This window comes from Hibiscus syriacus, unplaced genomic scaffold (genome assembly GCF_006381635.1).
Source record: "Hibiscus syriacus cultivar Baekdansim isolate YM2019G1 unplaced genomic scaffold, ASM638163v2 tig00000541_pilon, whole genome shotgun sequence".
Taxonomy (NCBI): domain Eukaryota; kingdom Viridiplantae; phylum Streptophyta; class Magnoliopsida; order Malvales; family Malvaceae; genus Hibiscus; species Hibiscus syriacus.
In genome coordinates, this window is record NW_024061798.1 from 417,814 (window position 1) to 437,014 (window position 19,201).

At 36.5% G+C, this 19,201-nt stretch overlaps 1 pseudogene; it reads right to left on the bottom strand.

Moving 5' to 3' along the window:
- Positions 1–12,084: 12,084 nt before the first annotated feature.
- LOC120208701 lies at positions 12,085–18,788 on the bottom strand (annotated as a pseudogene).
- Between the last annotated feature and the right edge of the window lie 413 nt (positions 18,789–19,201).

Consider the following 19,201-nt stretch of genomic DNA (forward strand, 5'->3'; position numbering starts at 1 on the left):
AAGATGACAAGATTGAAAACTGATAAAATAAATACCCTTGACCTGACCATAAATGATACATTCGAACCCTATACTCTTCTCCTCTCATGAGGAAATCATCAAAAGGCTTGGCATTCAGATATGAATAGGAACGAATAACATGGGGCATCTCTTGTGTATGGCATTGCAAAACTACCTAGACTACCCTTTTATTGAAGACGTTCAGTGATGATCCTAATCTTCGCAAATAGAATAGTGGAGTAGATGAATTTAGTTTAGGTCATTGGTTTGGGAACTGAACTCTAAATGTGGGATTTCCTGACTATCAAAGACACCAAGACTATAATAGGTTCTTCTCGATGAGTTTAAGAAATTCTAAATCTAAATACTCAAGAGGTTAATAAATTATTACTATAGATTATACAATAAAGCTGAGTTATTTCACTAAAGCAATTGGTTATAGAGACAACTCAAAAGCCCTGACTTTATGAATAAATTGTATTCGAACCATGACATTACTCGGATACTCGGCAGTTCAGTGATTTTTCCACTGCAATTGTTAAGTCAAAGATCTTGTGATGAGACAAACCCTTCAGCTAACCTAATGAGGGCGATTATAAGGTATATACAATAAAGCTGAATTCAACTAGCCAAATAATGACAAATTAAATAATGAGTTCCGATGAAAATAGACTAAGGGAATTGAGAAACACCTGTTATAGTCAACTTCACACAAGCACTCAGAAATTTTATATTTTAGATTGATGTCCCTGAATGACCTTTGCTAATGGAAGTCTATGAAGATTGAACAAATGAAAGATTTCAGAGAATCGAAATAGAAGTTCTAGAAAGTATAGTGATTGATTATGCTAGTTTGCGTCATTTTGTTCGTATCTGATTAAAATACCAAGCCAAAGAAGAGGGGCATGTCGTAAGGTTCATAGGGACCGTAAAAGAATTAACATTTCGAAGACTAAAACCTTAGAAACTTTAAAGAGCTAGCCTGAAACAACCCATCAATATTGACACTTGTCAATGAGGTACAACTTTGAAAGATTAAAATAGTTGTTCATTATTTTGATATTTAGTGAACTCATGTTCTGTGATTTGCTTCAATTGTGAGCATAAAAGAAAAACATTTTTCTTAAACAAACTCTCCACATTTTGAAAATAAAAAGAAAGAATACATTTTCAAACAAGACAATCTCTCTAGAGAGTTTAGATTGGAAATTAAAAAAGGTCTCTCAGAGCTAGAAGCTTATAATCAGAAAGAAGGGTAAAGAATTTGAATAATAGGGAGCGAGAAAAGTAGATTTTTGCAAAGAAGTACAATGGTACACCTTGGTATAGGTAGAGAATGAAGATGAATATATCAAAAAGAGAACCAAGATTGCATGGGCGCCTTTTCACTATTATTAATCAAGAAAAACATGCATTGCACATACATGAATTTACATCTTTGCATCAAACATCCATCATCTTATGCAATGAAAACTTTTAATTTTTCCCTCTCACGAGGGTACCATTAAAATTTCTCTTAAAATCCAGTATTTTCAAATACATTTTCTCTTCTTATGGGGGCATTCAAGATAGTTGCATGCAGCTACATTTTTGCAAATTTTTCAAGAAAAAAAGAGAAGAAAAATACATAATTCAAGCCTCAAATGGAGGGATTTTTGTTCAAAGTGGCTAAGCCTCAAGGATTGAGGAGTATAATAAAGAAGAATCATTACTTTGATGTGAGGGAAGTTACCCAAACTAAGTGATATTTTCAAAAGATTTTTAAAGAAACTAAGCTTGATTTTCAGGGGTTTCTTGATGATGATTTTCAATGAATTTTTAAAAGAAACTACGCCCAATATTCAAGGGTTTCTTGACGTTTATTTCCAAATATTTTTTTAAGAAGCTAAGCCTATTTTTTAGGGATTTCTTGATGATAACTGAAAAATGAAAGATTTTAAGAAACTAAGCTTGATTTTCAAGGGTTTCATGATGAGTAAGGCCTTCAGGCAATCAGTAAGTCTTTCGAGCATGATGCTTAAATCCTTCGGGTCATCTATAAGTCTTTCAAGCAAGATGATAAGTCCTTCAGGCCATCCATAATACTTTCGGGCAGGGTGTTTTCCACATTTCCTTTTCTCGATTCATAGCATTTCGAATTAGCGATGCCTCACTTGAGGGACCAACATCTCGCTTGAGATAGTTTCTCTTGAATAGAAGATTTATCTCACTTGAGATTGCTTTTCTTAAAAAAATACGCCTCGCTTGAGGGATTAACACCTCAAAAGGAGAGTTCATAATGAAAATAACTCATCCAAAAGAGGAAGAAGAATTTCATAATGAGAAGAACTTGTTCGACCTATCGCTCAATTCACGACATTTCGAATCAATGACTCCTCACTTGAGAGATCAACTTCTCGCTTGAGATAGTTTTACTCGAAATAGAATATTGTATCTCGCTTGAGATGGTTTCACTCTAAATAGAAGATTTTATCTCACTTGAGATAGTTTCACTCGAAACAACAGATTTTATCTCGCTTGAGATCGTTTCACTCGAAACAACAGATTTTATCTCACTTGAGATAGTTTCACTCGAAACTGTAGACACTAATTTTCATTGACATAATTTTTTTCCTTTTTATGTACATACATATTTATATATATATACATATTTTGAAACTACGTATATAATATATAGTTTTAATAGTTTTTAAAACTATATAATATATAGTTTTTAAAAAAACATTTTAGAAAATATATGTAATATATAATTTTTAAAATCATTTTGAAAACTTATATATATATAGTTTTTGAAAACATTTTTGAAAACATATATATTATAGTTTTGAAAACATTTATATATTATATAGTTTTTAAAATGTTTTTGAAAACTTATATAATATTTTTGAAAACATGTTGAAAACATTCGTATATTATATAGTTTTTTATTTATTTTTTTGAAAATTTATATATTATATGTTTTTGAAAATATTTATGTATATATATATTATTATTATTATTATTATTATTATATTATTATTATTATTTATTTATTTTATTTATTTTTTTGGTCTTTTCCAGGTCCAAGTCCAGAGTCCATTTTTTTAGTCCAACACAGTCACAGTTCCAGCCCACAGGACAGGCCTGATCCAGCCCGTTGGAGTTTAGGGTTTAGGAACCCTAAAACATGTTCAGTCACCGTACCGTACGGGAGTCCAAGGGTCATGGGCGAAACGGCCGGCCGTTATCCAGGGACTGACCCATCCCGGGATGGCCGGTCAACCACGAACAGAGCACTCCACAATATTCGGGATTCACAATGGCCAGTGGGGGTTATAAAAACCCACGACCAACCATCACAGGGGAAAAGAAGCATTGATCACCAGAAACCATCACTGGGTATCAACAAGACCCAAACGGAGAACCCACTGAAAGACCAAGTATAACGAGAAAACCAAACAGAATCATCAAAGCCAAACCACAAACCATCATCGAGAGCCACAAACAAAAATACAGAACCAACAGTGACCCACATCAACGAGATACAAAAAACCAAGAACCATCACAAGCACAAAGCCACATCAACCAAAAAAACAACGTAACACGAGCACAAATCAACCCAAAACACGAGGAGGCAAAAATAACGTAACAAGCATATCGAAAGCCGAGGCCTCGACCGGAAAAGGTGCTGAGAAGTGCAAAGATCGCCGTAAAGGTAAAAGGCCGAGACTTTTGGCTTAGATCTACTCCGATCAGTGGGGTCTTAAGGGAAACGGGCTCCGGATCTGGTATCGGGGTGGTGAGGTGAGCAACGTAGGCGAGTTGGATTTTTTCGGCCGCCGCGAGCTGCGACCGGCGGCGGCTGTAGGCGGTGGCCGGAGGGTGACCGGCTTCCCCCGGTGAGAGAGGGCTAGAGAGAGGCGAGAGGTTTATTTTCCTATCTGTTTGTAGAGAGAGGATGAGAAGAGTAATATGAGAGAGTTGGGTGCTATTTCCCTCTCATATGAGACTTTTATACTGCTGGTAAAACGACGCCGTTTTGCTCGAGGACTCTCTGTGCATTTTCGCGCACGGGTAAACTATGTCCTCAGTCCCTGTTACTTGTAATATTTACATTATAGTCACTGAAGCTAGTTTTCATTGTTTTCAATTCTAACTTCCAATTTTACGCTTGTTTTATTTTAGTCACTTACATAAGTTATTTGCTTTTTTATTTATTATTTTTTATTAAACATTTTTTTTCATTTATTTAACTTTTGTTTCTAACTATTTTTTTACATTTTACTTTTTATTTTTACTTATTTAATATTTTTTCTTTCTTTTGATTTATATTTATATTTTTTATCTATTATTTTTTCCTTTTTATTTATTTAACATTTATTTATTATCTTTTGTCTAACATTTTCTATTTTTTTTATTATTTAGAAACTTCAGTCAATCAAAGGTGAGTAATTTGAATCGAATGATTTAAAATTCTAATTTAAATTTTTTATTTTTGCAATTAAAGACAACCGAAAAATTAATTGGTACCGAAAGGGCAGTTCAAGGGTGCTAATCCTTCCTCGACCGTAACCGACTCCCGAACCCGACACGTTTCTGGTACGACGTAGATCAGGTAAGATGGTGTCCGACCCACCTAAATTCGTTTTAAAATGGTCGGTGGTGACTCCAACCCAATTCATTTAATCCAAGTCGAAGCCCAATTCCGGAGCCCAACCGAAAGACAGTTCCGACAGCTTGGCAACTCCACTAGGGACAGGTACGTGAGTCAGGCCGAAATTAATTTCTGGTTGTCTTTTCTAGCAAAAATTACAAGTTTAAACTTTAATTTATTTATTCGATTCTAATTATTTATCTTTGATTATTTTTCAAATAAATAGTTGTACTGACGTTTTTTAATGATTTCAGATTTTCAACTTTTTTTCCGTCTAAGGCTCTATACCCGAGCTTCGAACCCTATTTAAGTGGGGGTGAAAGCGACGCCTTCGTGTGAATTTATTCACCGTGCGGGCCTAGCAAGTAGCCTTCGGGATTCATATACCTTATGTCTTCGTGTGAATTTATTCATCGTGCGGGCATAAGAGAATGTGTCCTCTCGAGTTTAACTTAGTCCACACAAGCCTATGATGGGTTTAGGACTAAGGGTCTGGTAAGCCCAAGGGGGCACCGACAAGGAGAACTCGGGTACCGTTTTTTAGAACCTAAACCGTGAGGCTATGGAGAATTAGAGCCCACCCCAAAATCTCATTCCAAACCCTAGGCTATTTTGTTTCATGCTTTATTTTCTGTTCAAAGCATGCGAACTAGACAAATATGCGGTTAGGATTTGTTTGAAATTAGTATGCGAGATAGAAATCGTGTCTGGGTAGGAATATTAAGCATGTTCGGGTAGATTATCATGTGGGGTAGGATTTTTTCATTTTTTTATTTTTTATTTTGATTTACCTCACTAACCCCTTTTATTTTTTGTTCTATTTCATTTTGTTTTCATCATTCGCATCATTTAAAACGAGGTGTTGATCCACCAAAAATGTGTTTGTTAAACATGAATAATCTGCATTAATGGACAAAGGGATTATAATACAAAGAGATAAAAAGCTCAGAAGCCCAACCGTGGTCAAAGAACACTCGGAGGCAAAGGTTGCAGGGGCAAGACGAGGAAAATGTTACTGACCCGGAGAGTCCTTTCGAAAACTGCGAGAACAAGATGGCGAAACCCTAGCTAAGCTGGAGATCATTATTGATAAATTCTAGAAACAAGTCGATAAACTTCGGGTGGAGGGCTCCGATGGCACTTTCCTTTGGAACAAGCTCGACATAGAGTTAAAGCCGGAGATGCAGTCCTTCGAGACCTTTTTTGGGGCAAGCAGCTCGTCACCTGCATAAGTTTAGCTAAAGGAACCAGAATGATTCGACAGAATATTCAACCGGGGAAAAAGGCGGAAGACGAATCAACTATTCAGAAGCTGTGCGGGATCTATACCATCAAAAAAGTTTTTTGTCTCTTCAGACGTAACACCTTTGTCACCAATAAGGGTTATTCATAATAACAGGCACATTTTTGGATCAATGCCTCGGACCTTTCATGCATCATGCATTTAGATATTTTGTATTTTGTTATTTTCTTTGCATTCATATTAACTAACATATACATGTCTCATCAAAAGGAGCAAATACTGGATACACCGCCTCAAGCGTCAGACACACCCTATCCGTATAACACTCGTTTGAAGAAGAAGATGATGGAAGCCAGAATTACACAAATCGAGGAGAATATATTGAAACTACAGAAAGAGCTAGAAGACAAGATAAACCAGAAACGTCGAAATACTCTGGAAACAATCACAAAGAACCAAGAGTCCTTGGTTGATCAGATCGTTGCCAAGTTAGTTGGCCTACAACAGACCAGTGCGCCTAGGGCAGGTTCACCGGAAGGGGTAACTATACAACCTACCCCACAAGTGGTTATCTCACCTGAAATCTTACCAGAACTTCGAGGGGGATTCATCAGCTGTAAAAGTAAAACCCTCGTCCTCTGTATTTAACCCTAAGAACAATCTGGGTTATTACCATGTACCGGACTTGGATGAAGAGGACAAAGCGAGGAAGATGAAGGAAAAAATCAAACAATTGGAGGACCAAATGAAGGTAGTCAAAGGAGACCATGACTACCATGAAATCGATACAGCGGAACTTAGTCTAGTCCCGGACTTGGTTCTTCCTCTGAAATTTAAGTCCCCAGAATTTGAGACGTTTGATGGGAACAGTTTTCCATCCGCTCACATCACCATGTTCTGCCGAAAGATGACAGGATATGGAGGGAACGATCAACTCCTGATCCATTGCTTCCAGGAGAGTCTGTCGGGCTCAGCCATTCGGTGGTACAACCAGCTAAGCCGATCAAATATCAAGACCTGGAAGGACCTGGCCAAGTCATTTCTGGAACAATACAAGCATGTCAATGACATAAGGCCAGATCGAGTTATGCTACAAAGCATGGAAAAGAAGCATAATGAAAGTTTCAGGCAATATGCACAAAAATAGAGTGATTTGGCTGTGCAAGTTCATCCACCGTTGGATGAAAAGAAAACCCGAAAGCTCTTCGTACAGACTCTGAAGGCTCCATACTTCGGGCACCTGGTTGCGATCACATCAGGAAGATTTTTAGACTTGGTTATGGTTGGAGAAATGATTGAGTCGGCCATAAAGCAAGGCAAAATTAAGGATGGGGAGGCCAGTAGGAAACCACCTATGCGAGAGCGGGATGGAGAGATTAACAACATCAATCATGCTAGTAAAGGTGTTATGATCTCTAAACCAAAATCAACTACAGCTGTACCGTCAGGTACTTCTAAACAAGATTCCAGAGAACCCAGGAAGGAAAGGGAATATTTCGACCCTATTCTGATGACATACAAGGAACTCTATCAACCACTTCTTGACACCCACGTAGTGTCACCATATCCGGTGGAACCCATGAAGCCCCCATACCCCAAGTGGTATGATGAGAATGCACATTGTGAATATCATGGCGGTGTCCCAGGGCACACAATTGAGAACTGTTACGCATTCAAAAGAGTCGTACAAAAGATGCGTAACCACAATTAGATCGACTTCAACAACTTGGGGGCATCCAAGTGAGAAATATCATTTCATCATTCAAGGCCTTCTGTTTGAACTTATTTTTTTCCCACTTTTTTCAAGTTTTTGTAAAAACATTTGAATAAATTTATGTTACTTTAATGATGACGAGCGATGAATCACATTTGCAAACTTGAATTTCTTTGAATATCATTTGAATTAAAAAACTCTATAAATGGTTCAAAGTTACATATCTTTGACAAAGTAACATGATTTAAAACAAGGACTTTGACCTTATCCAGAATATACCCTCAAACACCATACCCTGCTCTTGCAATTAACCAATATACCCTTTTCCTTTCATAAGGTACAGACAACATAGGGCATCATTTGCATATGAAAATTACTGTGCTTTTCGCCTAAGACGTTCAGGGATGATCATTATCTTTATAGATGGAATAGTCGAGTAAGTGAATCTAGTTTAGGTCAGTTGCTTGAAAATTAAACTCTAAAGATGAAATTTTTGACTTTCAACAATACCTAGACTATAACAGGTTCTTCTTGACAATCTTAAGGAATTAAATCTGTAAAGCTGAGCTATTCCACTAAGGCAATTGGTTATAGAGGAAACCTGAAAGCCCTGGCCTTATGAATAGGTTACATTCAAACCATGACATTGCTCGAACACTTGGCAATTCGGTGTTTTCTCCAATGCTATTGTCCGGTCGAAGACTTTGTGATGAGATGAACCCTTCAGTGAACTTGATAAAACTGATTATAATGTTAAGTTGTCCCTCTAAAGCAATTGGTTAAACGCCCTGGCTTTATGGATTCAGCTAGCCAGATAACGACAAATTAAATCAAATTTATCTGAGCAAGAAATTTTCGATAATGATGGACTAAGGGAGTTAAAGAACACCTGTTATAGTCAACTACACACGAGCACTCAAGAATTTCATTTTTAGACCGACATTTTTTGCACTGCCTTTGTTAGAGGAGTCTACAAAGCTTGAACAAATGGAAGATTTCAGAGGACCGAAATAGAAGGTATAGTAATTGATTAAGCTAGTTGCGTCATTTTGTCCACATCCGATTAAAATGCCAAACCAAATAAAAGCCTGTTGCAATAACCGAAAAATGACCCTTTTATGGCTGAAACCTTAGGTCAACCTAAAGACAACTCATCCATTCGAACATTTGTCAAAGAGCTATAACTCTAAAAGCATTAAAATAACTATTGATTCCTTTGATATACTTTGAACTCATGTTTACAATTTGATTCAATTGCGAACAATATTTTTCAGTATTTTTATCATTTTCTCTCCTAAAACAAGAAAAAGGAAAAAACGTTTTCAAACAGAACAATCTCAGATATGAAAGGTCTATAAAGCCAAAGCTCGAGAAGCAAATGGGGCACAATCGATTCCAAAGACCAGATTGGCAGACAAAGAAAGAGACTCCGTCCAAAAAATAACACATAATTCATTCATGTTGCATGCATCTTAGACATACTTAGGTGCATCACATTCATCATTTTAGCATACATGATTTTTTGCAGCTTTCAGAGTCCAGTTTCGACTTCAGGATGAAGGATACTCGATTCGCAAGTGCCTTTAAAGAATGATGGTGGTTTCTTAACTCAGTAGTGAGAAGCTTCACCTCAACCGACTTGACATATCTACAGATCTCAGAATTAATTTCAGATCGGTTCGAGAACCAGTTCAGAACAAATCCAGTTCGGCTCAACTCAACAACGAACAACATATTTCAAGTTAATGTCTTCAAGCCAGATTTCAATTCCACGACGGAAGATATCCGGCTGACAGGATTCATCAGTGGGCTTCCCGTAAAAGGGAAGTCATTCAAAGATCGTCTCATTTGGTTCAGACTCGCTCAGAGGAACCCCCTGAAGAACTTTGACCGGCTTAGACCTGTGAAGGGAAGCCATTTTTTAAGACATCATTTACAGCATAACTCATGGCTAGAAGGGTTATCTGTGACAAAAAGATCTTCGAGTTCGACTACGCTCAGCTCCAAGGCACATCATTTGCAGCATAGCTTAAGTCGAGAAGGGCTATCTGCCAAAGACCTTCGAGTTCGATCACACTCAGCTTCTAGGGCACATCATTTGCAGCATAACTTAAGTCGAGAAGGGTTATCTGCCAACCAAAGACCTTCGAGTTTGACTATGCTCAGCTCCAACGCATATCATTTGCAGTACAACTTAAGTATAGAAGGGTTGTCTGCCAACAAAAGACCTTTGAGTTCGACTACGCTCAGCTCCGAGGCACATCATTTGCAGCATAACTTAAGTCGAGAAGGGCTATCTGCTAAAGACCTTCGAGTTCGACTACGCTCAGCTCCAAGGCATATCATTTGCAGTACAACTTACGTCTAGAAGGGTTGTCTGCCAACAAAAGACCTTTGAGCTCGACTACGCTCAGCTCCGAGGCACATCATTTGCAGCATAGCTTAAGTCGAGAAGGGCTATCTGCCAAAGACCTTCGAGTTCGATTACACTCAGCTTCGAGGGCACATCATTTGCAGCATAACTTAAGTCGAGAAGGGTTATCTGCCAACCAAAGACTCTCGAGTTCGATTACACTCAGCTTCGAGGGCATATCATTTGCAGCATAACTTAAGTCGAGAAGGGTTATCTGCCAGCCAAAAGCCCTTTGAGTTCGACTACGCTCAGCTCCAAGGCATATCATTTGCAGCATAGCTTAAGTCGAGAAGGGCTATCTGCCAAAGACCCTCGAGTTTGATTACACTTAGCTTCAAGGGCACATCATTTGCAGCATAACTTAAGTCAAGAAGGGTTATCTGCCAACCAAATACTTTCGAGTTCGACTACGCTCAGCTCCAAAGCATATCATTTGCATCACAACTTAAGTCTAGAAGGGTTATCAGCCAACAAAAGACCTTTGAGTTTGATTACGCTCAGCTCAACGACACATCATTTGCAGCATAGCTTAAGTCGAGAAGGGCTATCTGCCAAAGACCCTTGAGTTCGATTATACTCTGCTTCGAGGGCATATCATTTACAGTATAACTCAAGGCTAGAAGGGTTATCTGTGATTAAAGACCTTCGAGTTCGACTACGCTCAGCTCCAAGGAACATCATTTGTAGCATAGCTTAAGTCGAGAAGAGCTATCTGCTAAAGACCTTCAAGTTCGATTATATTCAACTTAGAGGCAAATTAAGCTTACAGAATAGCTCAAGGCAAGAAGGGATATCTATTAATAAAATTATCGAGTTCGGCTCCAGTCAGCTTGATGACACCTCAATCACACTACTGTCCGGCTGCAATCAGGGTTTTCAAGTCGAGAAGAAGACCTGGGTTAACCGTGCCTTAGTGACAAAAAACTGTTTTCTGGCAGCATAGCTTAAGTCGAGAAAAGCCATCAGTCGACGAAGACCTTCCGAGTTCGATTTCATTCGGCTCGAGGGCCTGTCAATCACACAGTGGAGTTAAAGAATTACTTTCTAGTCGGATTTTTAACCAAGGTCTTTAAACTGAGAAGAAGACCGAAGGGCAATGAGAAGTCGTATCCCGATTCAAATCCCAAAATGCGGCTTCAATTCTATATCATTTCAAGATGGACTCGACTTTGCGAAGGAGGAGTCATCCGCAACCTAATTCGACAGGGAGTTATTTTTCAACTCCACCGAACGAAAATTTGTGTCTTTTTATCTTTGTCCTATTTTTCATTCCACGAAAATGGACAAAGAGGGGCAGCTGTAGACACTAATTTTCGTCGACATATTTTTTCCCTTTTTATGTACATACATATATATATATATATATATATATATATACATATTTTGAAACTACGTATATAATATATAGTTTTTAATAGTTTTTAAAACTATATAATATATAGTTTAAAAAAAAACATTTTAGAAAATATATGTAATATATAATTTTTAAAATCATTTTGAAAAATTATATATATATAGTTTTTGAAAACATTTTTGAAAACATATATATTATAGTTTTGAAAACATTTTGAAAACATTTATATATTATATAGTTTTTAAAACGTTTTTGAAAACTTATATAATATTTTTGAAAACATGTTGAAAACATTCGTATATTATATAGTTAAAAAAAAACATTTTGAAAATTTATATATTATATGTTTTTGAAAATATTTATGTATATATATATTTATTATTATTTATTATTATTTATTTTTTTGGTCTTTTCCAGGTCCAAGTCCAGAGTCCATTTTTTAGTCCAACACAGTCACAGTTCCAGCCCACAGGACAGGCCTGATCCAGCCTGTTGGAGTTTAGGTTTTAGGAACCCTAAAACATGTTCAGTCACCGTGCCGCACGGGAGTCCAAGGGTCATGGGCGAAACGGCTGGCCGTTATCCCGGGACTAACCCATCCCGGGATGGCCGGTCAACCACGAACAGAGCACTCCACAATATTCGAGATTCACAACAGCCGGTGGGGGTTATAAAAACCCACGGCCAACCATCACAGGGGAAAAGAAGCATCGATCACTAGAAACCATCACTGGGTATCAACAAGACCCAAACGGAGAACCCACTGAAAGACCAAGTATAACGAGAAAACCAAACAGAATCATCAAAGCCAAACCACAAACCATCGTCGAGAGCCACAAACAAAAATACAGAACCAACAGTGACCCACATCAACGAGATACAAAAAACCAAGAACCATCACAAGAACAAAGCCACATTAACCAAAAAAACAACGTAACACGAGCACAAATCAACCCAAAACACGAGGAGGCAAAAATAACCTAACAAGCAGATCAAAATCCAAGGCCTCGACCGGAAAAGCCGCTGAGAAGTGCAAAGATCGCCGTAAAGGTAAAAGGCCGAGACTTTTGGCTTAGATCTACTCCGATCGGCGGGGTATTAAGGGAAACGAGCTCCGGATTTGGTATCGGGGTGGTGAGGTGAGCAACGTAGGCAGGTTGGATTTTTTCGGCCGCTGCGAGCTACGGCTGGCAGCGGCTGTAGGCGGTGGTCGGAGGGTGACCGGCTTCCCCCGGTGAGAGAGGGCTAGAGAGAGGCGAGAGGTTTATTTTCCTCTCTGTTTGTAGAGAGAGGATGAGAAGAGTAATATGAGAGAGTTGGGTGCTATTTCCCTCTCATATGAGACTTTTATACTGCTGGTAAAACGAAGCCGTTTTGCTCGAGGACTCTCTGTGCATTTTCGCGCACGGGTAAACTATGTCCTCGGTCCCTGTTACTTGTAATATTTACATTTTAGTCATTGAAGCTAGTTTTCATTATTTTCAATTCTAAATTCCAATTTTACGCTTGTTTTATTTTAGTCACTTACATAAGTTATTTGCTTTTTTATTTATTATTTTTTATTAAACGTTTTTTTTTCATTTATTTAACTTTTGTTTCTAAATATTTTTTTACTTTTTATTTTTACTTATTTAATATTTTTTCTTTCTTTCGATTTATATTTATATTTTTTTCTATTATTTTTTCCTTTTTATTTATTTAACATTTATTTATTATCTTTTGCCTAACATTTTCGATTTTTTTTATTATTTAGAAACTTCAGTCAATCAAAGGTGAGTAATTGGAATCGAATGATTTAAAATTCTAATTTAAATTTTTGATTTTTGCAATTAAAGACAACCAAAAAATTAACTGGTACCGAAAGGGCGGTTCAAGGGTGCTAATCCTTCCTCGACCGTAACCGACTCCCGAACCTGACACGTTTCTGGTACGACGCAGATCAGGTAAGATGGTGTCTGACCCACCTAAATTCGTTTTAAAATGGTCGGTGGCGACTCCAACCCAATTCATTTAATCCAAGTCGAAGCCCAATTCCAGGGCCCAACTGAAAGACGGTTCATACAGAAACAAAAGATTTATCTCACTTGAGATTGTTTTTATTAAAACAAATTATACGCCTCGCTTGAGGGAAGTTCATAATGAGAAGAACTTGTTCGATCTATTGCTTGATTCACAACGCTTCAAATTAATAACACCTCGCTTAAGGGATCAACATTTCCTTTGCTCAATTCACACAACACTTTGAATCCGTACTGCTCAATTGAGGGATTAACATTTCCAGTGAAAAGATCATGATGAGAAGAACCTGCAACTTGATGAGCAGAGATTGAGTCAAAAATGACGCTATATTATCTTTGTTTCATTCCTGTTTCACATCAATGAGCAAAGAGTGGTAGTTGTGAGCACCATTTTGTTTACAAAATAAAACCATTTACAAAATACCCAAGCCCAATTACAAACCAAAAACCCGAGTCCATTTCCCAGACCCAGATTCAAACCTAGCCTAAACAACATAACTATAACCTTAACCCTAAACAACTAGTAGCCTCCGACACCATGACAAGCCTATGTCGTCACCGTTTCCAGCATTTTGCCACCATCACAGCCACGTCGATCATCCACCATCAAGCTTGGTCAAGCAAAGATGTCAGAGATTTCAACAAACCTGGGAAAATCTGGGGCATTAAAAGCTCCCAATCATTACAACAGTAACCCATAATTTGATTAGGTTTTTCTTTTGATTATTTTATGCTAGGCCTATGTAATTCTGGGTTATAAAACCCGAACCAAATGTAACAAGAGAGGATCATTTTCCCTCTCGTTTTTCAGAAGAAATACAAGGCATTTTTAAGGTAGAATTTATTTTCGTTTTTGGTTTTCTTTCGAAGTAAAACAAAATAGAAAAATAAATATCGTTTATTTTATAGTATATAGAGAGAAAAAAAAGATAGGGTTGAGTGTTTACCTGGGGAGTGGAAAAGAGACTGAACCAAAGTGGTCGGAGTAAGAAGAAACCCAAGCGTCGAGGCATTTTTAGGGGTATTTTTTAGCAGTTTTTGAGGTTTTTAGCCCCAAATAGAGGGCTTAGGGAGAGAGATTTAGAGGTTTAGATCATTTTAGGCTAAGTTTGAGGAGCTCCGACAGTCGTGTGTGTCAGCTGAATTGGCAGCACTGGACTCTAGCGGGGTTCTCAGTCGAGAGGGAGAAGGGAGAGTTGAGAGAAAGTGATTTTTTTAGTGTTAGGCTTGAAATAAAAAATGAGTAAAAATGTGTTTTAGAATAAGACTTTGGGGGTTATTTAACACTTAAGTTCCTCTACAGTCTCCGTGTTTTGCATTCCGGTCCCATGAGAGGGTCATTTTTTATATTTACCATTTTTTTCATTTTCCTGATTTGGTTATTTCCCCTTTTTATGTATGATATGTATTTTGTGGGTATATTTTTTTAGTCCACATAGTTTTAAGGTGTTCTTGTAGTTTGATCACTGATTGATACATTTGAATGATACTTCAAAGTTACATGCCCTTGTTTTGCTATTTCCCATTTTTTTATGTTTTAGTAATATGTTTCGGGGTTATTTGCATTCATGCCATTTGATATTTGCGGTATTTTACACTATAGTCCTGGCCTTAATGTTTGTTTATTTTAACCCAAATATTTGTGCCTTAATTACATAAATTTACCTTTTATTTGTTCTTTAACTGGTAAGAATTTTAGGTATGATTTTTCTCTGGTCCTTCAAGGTTTTGTATATTTTACATTCTGGCCATTGGTTTACTTTTATTTGTTTCAATTTTAGATTCTTAATTACTGATTATTTTAATTTGCCCACTATGAACATTTTTAATTTATTTCGAATTAAGTACTGCTATTTTCTTTTCCTTGCAATTTAATCATTACATATTCATATTTGTTTTGCTTATTTAGTTTTATTTTAATGGGGTTTATTATTCTAGCTTTTTTATTAGTTTTTTTAATTTTTTCTTAGATTAGATCTTTAAGCTTAAAATTTGATTTAGTAATTAGGATTTCACCTTAGTTTTAATTAGGGAACAATTCGATTCAAGTTTTCGCATAAAAATACCCGATTACTCGAGTCGATTGTTTAAATCCTTAATTTATTAATCTTTGAATAATTTTATTTTTTTTTAATTTAGTTCCTTGCTTTTAATAATTATTAGGGTTTTGATTTGTAGATTAATCCTTTAAACTTTAAGAATTATAGACTTAGATCCTTAGGTTTTAGACTCTTACATTTTGATCTCATAATTGTAGTGCTTTTGTTTTAATCCTTTGACTATTAAGTCCCCAAACATAATTAGAGCTTTAACATTGACATAATTAAATAAGATAAATTGAGCCTCCACTTTTAGCTTGATTTCAAATTAGGTCCCCCTAATTTATGGAATAATCAGAGTCGGCCCTCGCGTAAATGCTCAAGGGACCGCCTCGAGTATTCAATTCAATAATCAATTTAAAAATAAAATAGGGTTAATATTAGAACTACACTATAGGTTTGAGCCTTTATGTCCTTTAACTTTCATAATTTGACACTTTAAGCTTGAAATAACCTTAATTTACTTTTAGTTTAATTAGAATAAATAAAATTTTGTTTGATCGCATTTTATTTTTAACTCTAAGGCACTGTTTACTTATTAAGGAATTAATAGTATATCTCCCGCAATCATGCTCCAGGGGTGACTACTGGTAATTCCCGAAATAAGTTGTCATCCTTTTTCAAAACTGCATCATGATTTTAAAATTAAGGCAATGCCCCGTTATTAGGCACAATAGCCGATCTCCCGTGTTTATGCTAGGGGGCGGATGCTATTGGTCTTAATAAATGAATACCCTTTTTCAACTTCTCATTCGTAATGATTTTTAAATTAAATAAAGATTGAACTCAAAATTTTTGATTTTAAATATAGGGTAATCAAGTTGGTAGAGCGCAAGGCTCTTAACCTTGTGGTCGTGGGATCGAGTCCCACAGTGGGCAATTCATAATTTTGACTGCCGGAGGTCTTCCACAGAAGCTGCTCTCAACCTGGCGTTGGGGGCAACCTACTACCCTACCTCCCTCTCACCCCATTACATATGGGAATAGGGTCAGCTAATTTATTTTTTTAAGTAGGTACCAATTTTGGGTGTTTGTGGGGGTTCTAATCCTTACCCACGCGTAACTGATTCCTGAACCCGATTTCTTGATTTTTGTAGACCTCAAAACTCAATATTTTGATAAAAATAAAATATTTTATTAAAATCACCCGGTTTTCACGGTGTCCCAATCGCACCTTAAATGATTAGTGCTGACTCCTCACCTTTCAAAAAATCTTTTAAAAGAGAAAATCCCCAAGTCGATATCGTTCTTTCCCCACCTAGGCAAAAAACGGTGTCGACAGTAATTATATAAAATTCTGATTATATTTAAAATCCAATCATATTGAAAAAACTGTTAAATGAAAGAAACTCTTTTAACATTGTGTTACATTTTCAATGGTATGCCTAACTCTTGTTGAAATACTGGCAAAACTGTCAATTTTACCTTTTTAGTAGACCCAATTGATCATTTTCGCATCAATTTAACCCTCAAAATTGTTTAATTGCATCATTCTATACTATGCCCCTAACTTAAAACCCTAAATTGATAACTCTAAATTATAACCCTATAACCTCTAAACCTTAAACTCTAACTTAAAACCCTTAATTTATGATTTTAAGTGAGTAGTAGGGTATAGAATGATGCAATTGAGCAACTTCGAGACCTAAATTGATGCTAAAATACGATAGAGGCGAAAATGATAAATTAGGTCTACTACAGAAGCAAAAGTGACCATTTTGCCTAAAATATTCAACAAAAAAAAAATCATATGAAATCAACAAAGAGGAGAAAACTCTATACACTCTACACCTTTAAATGAGCTTTGAAAATCCTCATTGGAGAGTCACTCACCAAAATCAAGTGTGCGACTTGGGTCGGTTCAAAAAGGACAAAACTTTTAGAACCCTAAAGGCAAATAAAAAAAAAAAACTCTAAAAACCCTTCAAGAATCTGCAACCAGAAAAAGAAAATTCAACAACATGAAGCATTAGTGGAGAAATTTTCAGATCAACATTTCATCATTAAAAAGAAGGGTAAATTACGTATTTAATGTTTAAACTATCAATTTTGCTCTATTTTATTACCTAAACTTTCATTTTTTTTAAATCATACCTAACATTTAATTTTTGTTTTACTTTAATACCCGTCGTTAAAAACTTAACACATTTGCACCTAAACTATTAGTTTTGGTCTGTTTTAGTACCTAAATTTTTATTTTTTTTCAAAACTTAAGTATGATTTAGGTACTAAACGTGTTTTTGTACCTAAACTTTCAATTTTTCAACACTTAAGTTTTGGTACTAAAAAGGAAATAGAAACTAAACTTTAGGTATGATTTTAAAAAAATTGAAAGTTTAGGTACTAAAACGAATCAAAGCTGATAGTTTAGGTACTAAATGCATAGTTTACCCTAAAAAGAAATGGCATACCATCATTTTTTTCATGGCATTTCTGGCAAACATCAACAAAATAACAACAAATCCAACTCCAGCTGCCCCTCCCAGTATTATCGCCACTGTTTTCCTGTATCTTGGCCTGATGAAAGATAGAAGACGATGACGATGACTACGAAAACGAAGACGATGATCGTTTAGAGACACCACTAACAGAGTATGTATAATTAATGAAACATTTGTGAAGATAAATTTGACCTGACTCAAATCACCACATTCGACTTGACCTCTTTGAGCTGCAATTCGAACACAATTACCATAATCCGAATCCCCCACACACCTTCACACTGTCCCAAAACGTAAATAGATTGGTAATTCGTGGTGAAGAATCCATGGTTACTAATAACCCCATTCTCCAGAATCGACAAGGCAGTGTCCCTTATCTCTTGAAATCCAATTCAGCCGCCGCGACCGCCGTCGCCTCAAGCTTTGAACAGTATTTGCATGCTGGAAATCTGGGGGAAGCCAGCAACCTCGTACAACATGTAGCAGCCGTGAAGTTGGATCCTTGAAGCAATAGATTTGCCACAGAGTTTGTCGGATAAAGTTGGGAGCTGACTCACGTAGTTGTAGCAGTCGTTGTCTGTTAGGTCCCCCCCCTACATTGGAACAGACCATTAATGGTGGTCTGAGCTGTCTCTGTCGCTGTCTTGTAAAACTTCAGTTTCATGGATTGTGAAACCAATGTTTGGAACAAAGCCGATAGAGCCTGGAGGATAACCCTGCTGGATCTGTGAACGCCTGCTTTGCGCACCCTTTGTAGACCAGGGCTGTGATGTCTGAACCGGATTCCACCATTGGAGAAAGCTTGAGAATTGGAAACAAAACAAGGAATGAAATGAAAAGGAACAAGGGTCTTGAAGAGTAACAAAAACCCATTCTTTTGGGGTGACTTTTTTTTGGGATCAAATCATTTGTTTTTGTAGGGAAGATTAGTGGGGTTTAGCTAAACAAGTTTGTATATTTTAATGCACTTGGATAAGTGTGCAAAGCTGAGAGAGTTATGATTTAATTTATCATTTTTGCTTCTATAATATTTTTGTATCAATTTAATTTTCGAAGTTGCTCAATTGTATCAATGTTTAAAATATTTACTATTGTTTAAGATTTTAAGTTAGGATTCATGGTATAGAATTGGCATTTAAAGATTAAGAGTTATGATTTAAGGTTAAGATTTAGGGCTTAAAATTTTAAGTTAGGATATGATATAGAATGATACAATTAAAAAATCCTTAGGGTTAAACTAATACGAAATATCATAGAGTCAGAAATAATAAATTATATCTACTACA